The sequence below is a fragment of the Triticum dicoccoides genome, chromosome 1A (genome assembly GCF_002162155.2).
Source record: "Triticum dicoccoides isolate Atlit2015 ecotype Zavitan chromosome 1A, WEW_v2.0, whole genome shotgun sequence".
NCBI classification, from domain to species: domain Eukaryota; kingdom Viridiplantae; phylum Streptophyta; class Magnoliopsida; order Poales; family Poaceae; genus Triticum; species Triticum dicoccoides.
In genome coordinates, this window is record NC_041380.1 from 166,589,026 (window position 1) to 166,598,955 (window position 9,930).

Consider the following 9,930-nt stretch of genomic DNA (forward strand, 5'->3'; position numbering starts at 1 on the left):
GGGCACGTCGGAGGGAAGAGGGGGCAGCGCTCGCCGCAGTGGTGTCAGACGGCGGCGATGCGGCGCTCAGGCGATACGGAGCACGCGAGGTGGAGAGTGGGCGAGATCTGGGGGGAGAGGAAAAATATCTGCGCGGGGAGGGGGAGGGCTTGTCTTCATCCCCGGCGTTGCCGCGGCGTGCGGCGGCGAGCCGGTCGGGCGGTGACCGCGGGCACGGGCGCTCGGTCGTCCGCATAGTAAAGACGACGCGGGAGGGGAAGATGGGCGGCTTGGGTTGGCCAGGTGGGCGGTGGCCCAAGGGGGGCGCGGTGGCCAGCTGGGCCAGTTGGCTCAGGCCAGGCATTGTGCACTTGGCCCAGTGCACAATGGCCTGTGCTCTTTCATTTTTTTAAATAAAATCTTTTGTTTATTTAACAGAGATAGAAAGGGAAATATGTGGTCAACTATTTCACTTAGCAAAAATTTGGGAGGTGTCCCATTAAATCCCTGGTGATTATAGACAGTTCCAAAAATATTTTGGAGACCAGAAGAATTCATTTGGTATTTTCCATAAATAGGATAGCATTTAAAAATGTTGAATTGGTGCTGTTTTAATTACTAATGCTCATTTGCACAAAAGTGATGTTGTGTTCCTTAACAAATAATTCTTATGGAATTTTTGACAAATGATGAACATTTTTCCAGCAACTTTTGGGCAACTTCAAACTTCACTTGAATTTGAATTAACTGGAATTTCCAAATGGGGTATTGAACAAAGGTGATTAAGAAATGTTTGAAAATGATTAGTTTAATCATAGAGGGTTACTGTAGCATGATACTGGGGGTGTTACAAATCTCCTCCACTACAAGAAATCTCGTCCCGAGATTTAAGTGCGGAAGTAAAGAGTAACTTCGGAAGAACTGACCCTTATAGGGTTAATTATCTGGTGAACAATTCAGGGAATGTGGCAGAAGTGTCTCTCGAGATGAAACTTAAGAAAACATCGAGAGCAAAATATGAAGGTACAATAGGAAGTTTCAAGCGAATGGACAAATGATCGATACCTGAACAGAGTGTGAGAAGGGGGTCCAGAGCATCGGGAATAGATCATCTCTCGGATGGTGGCTCATGACAACACACATAGCCAAGAGCAAATGATACTTCGGAATAAAGGATGTACAGGAGAGTCAGGTTCCGATCCTATGGAACTTTGGGTTATGGGCCCACCATGTGGGTTAAAAAAGAAGGAGCGATGACATCTTACACGGTCATGATAGCAAGGCATGTCAGAGGGTAGCCTGTCAGTTATGTCGGCAACAACGTCGGTACCAAGGTCGAGGGACGAAGAGAACCATGTCCCTGCTTGTTGAACGAGGCGGGCCATTAGGCAAAGTTCTCGTCCATCGGTGGCTACCGGAATGTCATCAACAATAGTAACATGGTCTTACTGACAAAGTGATACAACGAGGTGTTTACATAAGCAGGGAAATATTGCTGCTTATATAATATAGATCACAATAAGGTTTAAACAAACCAATGGAAAGGAAAATGTAATTGTTAGATTAAACAGAACAATGGAAAGGAAAATGTGTTTAAACACATATTTCGGGGGTATATCCTTCCCAAGGATAAGCAGAGCATGATATCCATCACAGGATAGAAGTATAAAACCATTTAGGTAAGGGGAAAGAAATTTCATGACATTACCCATACAATGGTGTTTAGATAATTGATAAAGAAAATTTAGTATCGTGCTTCAAATGTTCTTATTGGAGATCGGATTACCACAGACATGCTTCGAGATAGCATTGACATGGTTTCAAGCAAAGGTCAGACTTTCGATACACCAAGGATCCATCGGAAACAACTTAGAAAATAAGTCATACAATTTTAGCAGGGAAAAGATGAGGGTGTGGCCGACGGGCTCAGCCACAATCCATCGACATGCCAAAAAGGATGTATTTCCAAAATTATATGAACCAGTTTGTGTTGGGGAAGGCAAGAATGTTGTCGATGATAACATAAATCATCGAGGGGAAGGATTGTATTTCTCATCATGAATTCGATTGATATCCTGGAAAAGCTCAGAATGTTGATGATGATCACGACACATTTGGCGAGAGATTTCATGAAGATGTAATCGATCGGCGATGACATCCAGTCAAAGGAATGATGAAGCGAAAGGTTATTGGAACCATGGGTACGACACAAACTTGAAATTAAGCTTGCTGTTCAAGGCAAAAAGATAAGATGAGGAAGATCGACGTAAGCTTAGCTCATCGTCGGAAGTTGCTCCAGGCATAAGGACCAGTAGCACAGTTAAAAGTTGACACGATAAAAATATAGCTGATCAGGATAGGAATGATGTGATGGGGTATAAAGCTTCCCAGTATCATGTACTAGGTGTAATGCCAGAAGGTAAATCGGAGTAGAGGTTGGATGGGGGAAATGATTTGTAGAGGATAAGTAATTTTAACTTACCCAGTAAATGGGATCAAGGAGGAAATATGGTCGGGACCATAACTGCAAGGGATCCAATTTACGATACCGGAAGAATTATTCAAATGATTAAATATCCTTGCAAGAAGCTTTCATGATAAGTTCCACACCGTGTCCATGGGCATGAACACAAAGGTTCAGGGTCGACTCCCACTTCTACAATGCATAACCTTTCATTTTACTTCTCGCTCTTGATGAAGCTGTAGTATTGAAATTTTATCTGACGAAAAGACAGTAGACTATAATCCGCATAACTTTCGAGTTCAACAGATTAGGGAAGGCATAGGTGTAACCCATCGGGGCATCTTAGGAACATATATCATAAATTTCAAGAATAAATAACACAAGCTCGGTAGTAGAGCATGCTTGAGAAAGCAGAGGATACAATTTACCAAAAGCATTATGTATCTGAGGAACGGCTCACAAGCTTATTGAATATGAAGGACGTTGTCGGATAAAATCCGAAAAAGGGGTCTGGTGATCTACAAGGGATCTGATGTGAGCATCAATATTCAACCAGAGGAAGAAAGAATGCAAGGAGATCAGATCATAGAAACAACTGACTAACTCAAAGCTCAATTGCAGAGGAATTAAGAATTCCAAGACAAGGGATCAGAAGCAATGCTCTGATTAGGGATGGATACGTAGAATAGCCTTAGGGGTACAATCGATGGCGATTTGATTGGTCGAGATCCAGCACATGTTAAAATGACGCCTGATCCGGAAGGATGAATTCTAGGATCTGATTGAGGATTGCGAGCATTCGCAACATATTGTATCAACAGACTCAAAATGGTAATGAAAAAGGATAACAATAAGATTACTAGACTTATGGTATTAACCATAATGCAAGCAAGAAAGAAATTCAAGAACAATAGGCTATTGAGGATTTTCACAAGAACGAATGGTATTATGAAGACTTTTGTGAAGTACATGAATCAACTCAGGATGAGCGGATACTCGATAGGTGCACAAAGTTATCCGTAGGGGTATTCAGGTGACAAGGAACTGCAAGGCAGTAAGCTCAAAGTATTCTCGGAACAAAGGAGAGTAGTTCAGGCATCTTGTAATAACAAGATCAATGGGATAGAATGTAAGATTGGCAAGTGTGTGTAGTTATCCATAAGGATATTTCGGTGGTAGGGAATTGCAAAGGCAACAGGCACAAAGTCTCAAGAGAACATCGTAGGGTATCTTCGGAATCTTCTGGTGCTACATGCGATCATCTGTAATAAGGGGCTCTCCGGGAGGAAGTAGTTACGAGATCCTAATGTTAGAGTTAGCAAAATTGTTTAACCTGAATGGAAGAGAGATCAGAGTCCCAGAGTATAGACGAGGCATAAAAGATCCTAATACCACTCAATTTGTGACGTGGGCCCGTAAGACACACAGCCAAGTTAGTAAAACGATTTTTGGTTTCTAGACTCAACTTCGGCCAAGGAGTTGGAAAGGGGGATCCTACAGGCAGTCGGCTCTGATACCAACTTGTGACGCCCCCGATTCAATCGTACACTAATCATACACGCAAATGTGTACGATCAAGATTAGGGACTCACGGGAAGATATCACAACACAACTCTAGACACCAAATAAAAAATACAAGCTTTATATTACAAGTCAGGGGCCTCGAGGGCTTGAATACATAAGAGTCAGTGGAAGCAACAATATCTGAGTATAGAAATAAGTCAGACAAGTTTGCCTTAAGAAGGCTAGCACAAAATTAACAACAATCGAAAAGGCAAGGCCTCCTGCCTGGGAGCCTCCTAACTACTCCTGGTCGTCGGCGGCCTCCACATAGTAGTAGGCACCCTCGGGGTAGTAGTAGTCGTCGGTGGTGTCGTCTGGATCCTGGACTCCATCAACTGGTTGCAACATCCGGAAATAAAGGAAAAGGGGGAAAAGAGGGAGCAAAGCAACTGTGAGTACTCATCCAAAGTACTTGCAAGCAAGGATCTACACTAAAATATGCAACAGTATCAAAGGAAGGGTTGTATATGTGGACTGGAATGCAGAAATGCCAGAATAGAGAAAAGGCCTAGTCCTATCGATGACTAGCATCTTCTGGAAACCACCATCTTGCAGCAACAGGAGGGAGTAGAGTAGCATAAAGTAAAGTGGTAGTAGTGTGTTATCAACCTCGGCCAGAGATCCTTTCTTGACTCCCTGCGAGAAAGCAATCCCAGAGCCATACTGTCCATTTCTCATATCCATGTCTCATCTCAAGTATCCAGTTCTAATTGTATCGATCGGGATACAACTCCAAGTGTCTGTTACCATAGGACAGGCTATCGATAGATGTTTTCTTCCCTGCAGGGGTGCACCAACTTACCCACCACGCTCGATTAACTCCAGCCGAACACACTTTCCTGGGTCATGCCCGGCCTCGGCCAAACAATACGCCGCAACCCGACCTAGGCTTAATAGAGAGGTCAGCACACCGTACCCCTCAGGGCCGACCCGTCTTTAGTAACATGGTTCAGTGTAAAGTCATAGTAACCATAGTAACCGTGTGTCTAAAACCAAGGGGAAAACCCGAGGAATCACCCCTGGTGAATTCCACTCGATGTAATCATCAAGGTGAACGTAAGAGGATCCACCCTCGAGGTTCACACTTGAGTGGTTGCACGATAGAGCCGTATCGGAAGTGGTTAAGGACGAAATTACCCTCAATGACCACGAACGGATAGCTACACTACAGAGATCTCATCAGGAGTGATGTATGAGGTTCCACCCTCCGCACTCGATGGTAACTCTGTAGAGTCGAGCAACAAAAGGGGCGTGAAGTGATGTGAGGTGTCGGGCTCTGGTCTTCAATCCCGTTGAACGGGTCTTCGATGATGAAGTAGGGGCAACAAGGACAAGGTGGGGGTCACTGATGGATCACTAACCATCCTATACTAAGCAGTTTAGGATAAGCAGGTAAGGTAACAATAAGCAGGTTACAAAAGCAGGCTATGCATCAGAATAGGATCAAACAATAACAATAGCAAAATATAATGCAAGCATGAGAGAATGAAATGGGCGATATCGGGATGATCAAAGGGGGGGCTTTCCTGGAAGCTCTACTAAAAGGAAGAAGTGTCGTCGTCAACGTAGTCGATCACAGGGGCGGCATCGGTCTCGGGGTCTACCGGAGAGAAGAGGGGGAAGAAATAATAAATACAGAGCAAACAAAGCATCACAAGGCATAACATGGCAATACGCAGTGCTAGGAGTGTTCTAACGTAGTGCTGCACGATATAGGTGAAGGGGGAATTCAACCGGGAAGGTATTCCCGGTTCCGGACCTATGTCAGACAGATGATCGGAGGGGGAATGTTCCATGTTCAGGTAGTTAGAGGCATCTGACAAGTATGTGGGTAGCGTATTCGGGTTCGCCTCGTTTTTCTGAGCAACTTTCATGTAGAAAACATTTTCATCCGAGTTACGGATTAATTTCTATGAATTTTTAAAGAATAAAGTATTTTATGGAATTATTCAGATTAACAGAAATGGAATATGACATCAGCATGATGTCAGCTGAGGTCAACAGGTCAACCGCGGTTGTTCAGGTCAAACCTGGCAGCTGGGTCCCACCTGTCATAGATAGTGGGGCTAATAGCAATTTAATTTAGCTAAACAGAGTTAATTAGTGGTTGGGCCCCACATGTCAATGACTAAATAGATTAACTAATTAATTTTAGTTATAAAAATGTTTAAATTCACAAAAAAACTGTGGGGCCCGCATGTCAATGACACTGGGCTGCCTAGTCAGCATGAAACGGGGCCCACGGGGCCCACTGGTAGTGGCCCAGAGGTGGGGCCAGGCCAGCCACGTCGGCGTGGCCGGCAGTGAAGCTCTAGCGATGCAGATCGCGGCGGCGCGGCTCGGGACTTCGCCGGAAAAGCGCCACAGGGGGGGTTTCGAGCGCGGCCGGGCTCATTCGGACGCGGGAGAAGCGGCGCATCCAACTGCGACCTTAGCTCGAGCGGGGGCGAGCTGCAACAACGACGGCGTCGAGCGGGGCGGACGGCCGGAACGGGCGTTGGCGGGGATCGGGCTATGAGGCTCGGTGAGAGCAGCGGACGCACGCGTTGGGCCCCTGGGAACCCCAGGAGCACGATGCGGCGCTCGGCCACATGTGAAGGCGACCATGGCCACGACGCCAAGCTCGGCGGCAGCAACGCGCTCGGGCGATGGCAGATTCGGCGATGCAGGGTACGGGTCGGCACGCGGAGAGAGCCTACGAGCAGCTGGCGCTCGCGCGCGTCCGATGGAGGTAGCGGGAGGCTGCGGGGAGGCCCGTGGGGACGGCGGTGATGAGCGACGCGCCGGCCGGAGTCAGGCACAGACGAAACCGGTGCAAGGGGACATGGGAGGACACGCGGAGGGCACGGACGGCTTCACCGCGAGGCCCTCAGCATGTGCTCGGCTAGCTCGGAACGAGCGGTGGCCATGGCGGCGATGGAGCAAGGCGGCGGTGGCCTACGGGAGCTACGGCGACGGCGGTTACGTGCATGGAAACGAACGAGGCGATGAGGGGTTACGCGCAGGAGCTCACCGTGGAGCCGTAGGGGATGGCAGCGGGCTTGATGGAGGCTCGAGGTGGCCGGATTCGTCGACAGAGTGTGTCGGAGCCAAGGAAGAAGCCGGTGCCGGGCACGTCGCCACGGGGGCGTCCGGCTCGAGCGTGCGGTCGGAGAAGATGCAGCGGAGGCCGGCGAAGCGGAAGGGCACGTCGGAGGGAAGAGGGGGTGGCGCTCGCCGCGGTGGTGTCAGACGGCGGCGACGCGACGCTCAGGCGAGACGGAGCGCGCAAGGTGGAGAGTGGGCAAGATCTGGGGGGAGAGGAAAAATATCTGCGCGGGGAGGGGGCTGACGAGGACGCGGTCGAGGGGGGAGGGCTTGTCTTCATCCCCGGCATTGGCGCGGCATGCGGCGGCGAGCCGGTCGAGCGGCGACCGCGGGCACAGGCGCTCGGTCGCCCGCATAGTGAAGATGGTGCGGGAGGGGGAGATGGGCGGCCTGGGTCGGCCAGGTGGGCTGAGGCCCAAGGGGGGCGCGGTGGCCAGCTGGGCCAGTTGGCTCGGGCCAGGCACTGTGCACTTGGCCCAGTGCACAGTGGCCTGTGCTCTTTCATTTTTTCTAATAAAATCTTTTGTTTATTTAACATAGATAGAAAGGAAAATATTTGGTCAACTATTTCACTTAGCAAAAATTTGGGAGGTGTCCCATTAAATCCCCGGTGATTATAGACAGTGCCAAAAATATTCTGGAGACCAGAAGAATTCATTTGGTATTTTCCATAAATAGGATAGCATTTAAAAATGCTGAATTGGTGTTGTTTTAATTACTAATGCTCATCTTTGCACAAAAGTGATGTTGTGTTTCTTAACAAATAATTGTTATGGAATTTTTGACAAATGATGAACATTTTTCCATCAACTTTTGGGCAACTTCAAACTTCACTTGAATTTGAATTGACTGGAATTTCCAAATGGGGTATTGAATAAAGGTGATTAAGAACTGTTTAGAAAATGATTAGTTTAATCACAGAGGGTTACTGTAGCATGACACTGGGGGTGTTACACCGACCGTATGACAAGACCGCTCCCCACGACGGAGAGAATGTGGCAATAGTCCACCCCTCATCGCTGACCAGGGGAGGCGTGGCTATAGTGCGCGCGGCTCCGCTGACCGGGGCAGCCGACATCAGCGCGGCCCGATGCTATGCCAACTGCCTCGTAACACGGAGGACAACGTGCCATAGTGGCGAGCTACTAGTGGGTGCCACAGCCGGCGGGTCCCAGCAGTCGGCGAGCCCCACTGGAAGACAGAGATAATGACACTAGGGCCCCGTCCGTCTTTCTTTATCACTTGTAACCTAGGAGGCCAGGCTATAAGACCTCCCAGGAGCCCCCGTGAGGAGGGGGGCGGCCTCATTCTACACACACACACACATGCAAGGAGAAGACGAGAGCTAGTTCCTTCCTCCTCATCCACTCATACAGCTCAAGGAGAAACATTGGTAGTTCTTGTGATCCTCACAGATGATCCGGCAGGACTAGGGGTGTTACCTTCCTTGGAAGCCCCAAACCTAGGTAGACCGTGTCTCGCACCGCTTGTCCCCAATCTCACTTTCGGAACCCAGCGACGTCCTTTGGCCCCAACCACACTCGATAAGCCTACCCATGGCATCTGCCGTAAGAACACCACGACAGTTGGCGCCCACCGTGAGGCGGTCCACGACATCAGCCAGAGTCAAGTTTCGGATGAGACCCTTCGCTCCCTCTGGCGAGCGCATCGCACGGTCTGATCAGCCTGCCCGGTGCAGCCGGCTGCGCCGGCTTAGGTGCGACGCTTGACGCGGGTGCCGCCTGCTTGCAGGCGGCTCCGCTGTCCCCTTCAGCGAGCTGCGCATCTTTGTCACGCTCGCTCCCGACGAGTGCCCTAGCAGTCCGGCTCCGGGCCGGCCGGGCATGACACGACGGCTCTGGTCGGCTGACCATGAGTCGGCAAGCGGCAGGTCAGTGGCAGTCCCATCCAACCATATGGCAAGACTGCTCCCCACGACGGAGAGAGCGTGGCAATAGTCCACCCCTCCCGCTGACCTGGGGAGGCGTGGCTACAGTGCGCGCGGCTCCGCTGACCGGGGCGATCGATATCAACACAGCCCGGCACTGTGCCAACTGCCCCGCTATGCGAAGGACGATGTGCCATAGTGGCCAGCTGCCGGTGGCTCCCACACCCAATGGGCCTCACTGGAAGATAGAGACAATGACACCAGGGCCCCGCCCACCTTATTTTATCACTTGTAACCTGGGAGGCCAGGCTATAAGACCTCCCAGGAGCCCCCTGTCCCCCTGAGGAGGGAGTCGGCCTCATTCCACACACACACCCACTCACATGCAAGGAGAAGAGGAGAGCTAGTTCCTTCTTCCTCTTCCACTCATACAGCTCAAGAAGCAACATTGTAGTTCTTGTGATCCTCATAGACGATCCGACAGGACTAGGGGTGTTACCTCCCTTGGAGGACCCCGAACCTGGGCACATCGTGTGTCTCGCACCGCTTGTCCCCAATCTCGCTTCCGGAACCCACCGGCGTCCTTTAGCCCCAAACACACTCGATAATCCTACGCATGACATCTGCCGTGAGAATACCACGACACCATCGATCCAGAAACTGAGCTTTATAGCCTTACAAAATACAGGATGAAGGAAAAAGTAAGAAAGTAAAAAAATTGAAGCTGGTAGACACCGTCTCTTTGCCGGGAAGGTAAACAACAACGCACACGCGATCTTCAGCCTTCCGCTAAGGGATGGACACGATCTAGAGCTTTAAGAAGCCGCGAAGCGGTATGGGCGTCAGACAAGTGTCATACCGCAAATGGATGGTACTGGGAGTTCGCGCGAACAACTTCAAATTCAAACTTAACAGAATCTCTGTCTGCAGTGTTCTAAACCTTTAGATG